Below are 5,549 nucleotides of genomic sequence, written 5' to 3'. Positions count from 1 at the left end.
AACTATAGCGCATTCACACTAACATGAAAACTGACTTATTATATTCTGAGCTCACTGCATTCTTAATACCAGCGTGCAACAAACAGTGGTGTGAAATCAACCGTAATATGAAATTAAGCACAATAATTGTGTGGCAAGCTTTACTTGCTTATGATGACCTTTGATGAGTTTAATGTCCTGAATCAAAGGTCATTATCAAGATTTAAGTGAAAATGACATTAAGTAACGTTGAGTTAAGGGCAGCTTGGCAGTAGGCAAGCAGGCGAATATGGCATTGGCAGTAGAGGGATTTGTGCAGTGTAGCGTGGTACTGGCTAGGTGGGGTCATGCATGCTGCCTACACAGCTAGATAAACTAGCCACGGAGACGATTGGATGCTTCAATGCACACATATCATAGTACTGATATGGTTGTCGGCTCAAAAAAACCTAAACAAATGTTGATTCTGTTATTGATTTGATATAAAATCAAACAATTTGTACATGTTTGTCTTGAATAATTTCATACATATTTTATTCAGCTATAGATAAGCAAAACTATTGATAAATACTGTACATGTAACCACTGAATCAATTTTTTTTTCAAAATATATTTATGAAGGAAAAAAAATCTGTGGGATCTATCCCATATCACAGAACTTCTTTTCACCTGGGTCCATAAAATACACCTGTTCAGAGATGTACCAATCAGGGGAGGTGACAATCCCCAGGATCAAAATAAGGGACAAATTTGACCAAAAGTGCATGTGCATCTTCCTTTGACTGTGTTTTCTATGCAACAATTGTCCTAATTTTGACCCATTTTAGCATTAACATTTCAAATTTGTACCCGCATTTATCCCTGTAATCATTTTAGTAGCGGGCCAGTGGAATGATTTGGATATTTTACACCCCTATAGACTTGGTGGCCCAGGTACATCCCACCTAACTTAGTAGCGGAAGAGGTCTCATCCAAATCTTGATGAAATTCCGAGTCTTGCTTTTAAGTATTTTTTAAACTTACATGTGAATTTGTCATTATTAGTGTGGGGGTGGTGGGGTGGGCATGTATGACACTCAGTCATATGTGAACATTGATCTTTGTGACATCCTTTTACATGTATCTTCAAAAGATACAAATGCCTGTATACATTTGACTCAAAGCAAGAGAATCTGAAAGCCATGGCTTTTATATGTTATTTGGTCAACAGACAGTAAGTTTACTTGTAAAAGGAAACAAACCCTCAAGTACAATATGATACATTTCCCCTACTTTGCACTTGCAGTAATAGCTCTACAAGTGGAATTTCTAACTTGCAAGTACTTCTTAACACATACATGTAGCTTTTACAAATGGTACTTCCTGGCCTACAACACATACACAGACAAGTCCTGGAATAGAAATGATACTTTCTCAGTAAGAGCCAACATTTGCCAAATTCAAAATAACCATGAATTAAAATATCTAAAGGTACTCGTATATAGCTATATCCTAGGATGACAGCCTAATGACAATGTACAACATTAATAATGATGCACAAATTCTGTCCAACAAAAGTACAGCAACAAAAAAATTAAAAAATTCAAGATTAAAATATGATACAATCTTTGATATTGACTGAATAAACACCAACAACTGGAAAACCTTTTGATAATGCATACAGACCTTTAAAGTCCATCTCCAACAGATCGTTAAAATTGATGCAATTAAACCTTTTTCTTGGGAAATCAAATTTTCATATTAATATCAAATATTTCAGGTATAGTTACTATGGCAATCAATAAAATACCTTTCTGTGCTTGTCTAAAGAGTAATCTATCACCTTTCCTTTTCAAAATGCTGCTGGAATCGTTAAATTGAAAGGCTCTTGATAAATTCAGAAATATGAAAAAATGTGTGACAACAGATCTAGATATGCACACATACAAAAAGACAAGAGAATTGAAAATGAAAACAATTAATGGAGCATAGAGTAGTTAGTGGAAAGTTGTCTCAATCACTCACAATGTCACACATGTAATAATTTCATTCTAGTTTTTTTTCATTAAAAGCAGGAAAAAAAGGATTTTTGTCTTTCTTTTTAGCTAGTGAAGCCAAGCAAGAGGACTACAAGTGTGTTTTGCACTGGTATTATACCACATTTTCAAGATCCAACTTGTGGTTTTTAATATAGGTAGTTAGGTACTATAGACATTTTCACATTGCATTCATTTTTGTGCTTTCCACACTCTTCTAAGCTTGCGCAAAATTTAAAAACACACAAAAATAATGACCTGATGCATCAATCTAAAATTGAAAATTGTCAGATAAAAAAATAGAATTTTTTTAAAATTGTTGAAGTGAATATAAAAATAAATTGTGCAAAAAAACTACCACTAACAGTACACCGACTCCAGAGTCAAAATGTCATTCAAATCGCACCATGCTTCCAGCTTTCTCATTGGAAGTACATTGCGGTTGGGTGGGACAAAACAATTGTACCGGAGTATATAAAAAGCACAATATAATGCAAAACAGGTGTTTTGTTATTGTGACTGTGACATGGAAATGGTATATAGGGAGTTTCTGGTCTGTCATCATCACGATAGCAAAATGTTATCAATTTTACCACTCCGATACCACTTCCATGTTTTCTCACCTATATACTCCATTTACTTAAGGTAAAATAACTGAATCGTAGGCAATATCCCCTGGGTATAACGCTTTATGGGGAAGAGACAATTGACGGTTACTGGATCTAACATTGTGGCATAATTACATAATCGTGATTGTCATTCCTTGTGCTTTGCATGTGCGGTGGCAAGTAGCAAGTTGAGAGATGAGCGCCATTTATATTTGGAAGCTTTTCACATAGATTTTCCAAAAGGAAAAGTCAATGCTGGTACAAACAAATTTACTAGTATTACTATCAGAGATTATGGTATGTTTGTAAATAATTAATACACATAATATCTTTTCATTTTATTGAACTGCATTCATACAATGTGCATGGGATGGGCCAACAATGAAGTGCACATATGCAACCAACATTATGGGAAGCTAAACCAATCCGGCTGGCTGGCAGTCTACCGTTCAGTCTAAACACTTGATTAACAGAGTGTGAATCCATCAAAAAGCCTCAACTCATGATATGCATTGCCAATGTGCAATCAACAGTGACTTCCATCAAACCAGGGGGGTCCCTGACGCTATTATGCTCAACCAAACCTTTATCTCTGGGAAAATGGTAGTGTTTAGAGAACTTGGACCAATTTTAAATAAATTTTGAGTATAGTATTTCCTTTTTTAATAGTTGAACACTACAGTTTTCACTGAATTATCTTGTAGTTCATCCGTTTTTAATTGTGCAGATGTATTGTAGGTTCAAGCTTGACACCATTTGTCAAACAACACAAGTAATATTCATAATATGGTAATCAAAATGCAAACAGATGGTTAATTTGCACACAAAGGGAAATGAATCCTACCAATAGGGAACTAATCAAACTAAAGACCAATTATTATATCAACTTAATGACACGGTATTCAACTTTCACTTCATGCCAGTTTGGAAATATAAATTGCTGCCAAATTCTAAAATATCATCTTTGTGGGACCTGAGAGTACAACAGACACACCAAATTGCATTCTGAATGGGGAATGTCCTTCTGATATCAGATATTCTTAAACACTTAAGAAAATTCCTGAAATCTTATTGGTTCTTAGTCATGTGATATGACACGATATCACACACTTTAGCATGTGCATGTTGACGCGATACTCGTACGCGCTATTTGAACCAATCGGATGTGTATAGCAACAACAGGACTGATTTGCACATTTGACTTGTAAGAAAACCCAAAAAAACACTAGGCCATATACAGATTGCATAAGCTGAAGGGAAAATAATTTTAACAGTTCAAAATATATCACAGTTTCTACACTCCAAGATCAATGATTATTACCAGTAAATTTGTTTTCTTATCATTGTGTTATTACTGATTGTTTTATCAATTGATCTGTTTTGTCTGTACCTACCTTCAAAATATTACCCTAGTACACAGTATATGCAAAGTATCTTTGGTCTAGTATGAGTGCTCATATTAGTGTATAGAGGAAATCCCAGGTGAAGATGATATCAAGATGGCTGGTAATGTCCCTGTGGTTCTTAGCTTCTGTTCCCCTCCCCCTTGTGATAGCAGAATACACACTAAAATTCATAAATGGTGCTTAACACGTTATGACCCTTGAAAACATTTTTGGGCAAAAACATTATGGACTACAATGGCCTCATCCCAATGGCATAGTCCAATAACCTCAATTAAACAATCACAGTGCAAAATTTGACCTCAAGTTGCAGAGTATGAGTTTTTGTACCCAAATTTTCAAATGTCATTCAATGAATGTACGAATGTATCGGGGGTTAAAGAACGGTGCGCTATAAGTTGAGAATGTTTTGGATCGTAGTGAAATACATCCAGCAGTTTTATTTTGTCACTTAATTCTGATGAATTTCACTTAAAACAAACAGTTTACATTTCTACCACAATAATGCACTGAGAAATCTATATTCACCAGTGAAAAACACACTCACCTACACATTAATTGCAAAAATGACCATGAAATTGCTGTATTTATGGAGAAAATAGATCATATTAAAATAGAGCTCAGAATAATGAATTGGTTGGTAGGGCTGGGTGTGTGAGTTGGTTGCTGATCACCTATTCTTCACTAAGGCAGGTTTTAATCAATAGCCTTGGTAGATTGGTTCCATAATTGGAAGCTAGATGTCTTTATAATACAAAGACAGAAACAGGTGAGAAATTGAATAGCTGCTACCTTATTACCACTAGCCTTAAACCCAATTCAATTGTGCTAGATTTAGTCAAAAGATGTGTCTTGATTTACTTCAGATTTTTACTTGAGACCAAAATCAGCAATGGTCAATGGTTTTTGGTTAAATTAAGTATTTAGATACATGTGGGTTCAATAAAAACGATTGCACAAGTCAATGAATGCAATTTCACAACCATTTTGTTTGTTACGGTTTAGCTAGGAGTAAAATCATGCTCATTATGCCACATCATGTCTTGACATTCCCTATCCCACCTTCATTGGAAAAAAATGTTTTAGTACTCAATGCCGACTTCAATTAATGGTGGCTTTCTTCTTCAGTAACTTAGGGTTCTGAACTGCGATTTAAATTCTCTTGGCAGCACAAACCTAGTAAGCTATTGTAATTTTCACTATGTTTCCAATGACCAAAAGTATACCACCTTATGCTGAAGATTCTGCTTTCAACCAAGGTATATATATAGTTATAGCACTATAATTTGTTCACTCAACTTTGGTAGTGACGTATGTTAAAATAATTTTTTTGGCCTAAGCAGTGAATCGCTTTCGCGATTCAAGTTAATCACATATATAAAAGTGTATAGTCACTCATTGTCTGGTAAATAAGAAATAAAAAGGTCCTACACGTCGGACTACACAAACCCTAGTAAGCTATTGCAATTTTCACTATGTTTCAATGAAAAAGCATCTTAAACGATCACCACCGAACTTGAAGTGATCCAAAGTATAACAAATTT

Source organism: Amphiura filiformis, unplaced genomic scaffold (assembly GCF_039555335.1).
Source record: "Amphiura filiformis unplaced genomic scaffold, Afil_fr2py scaffold_380, whole genome shotgun sequence".
NCBI lineage: Eukaryota > Metazoa > Echinodermata > Ophiuroidea > Amphilepidida > Amphiuridae > Amphiura > Amphiura filiformis.
Note: the sequence above shows the minus strand (reverse complement) of the source record.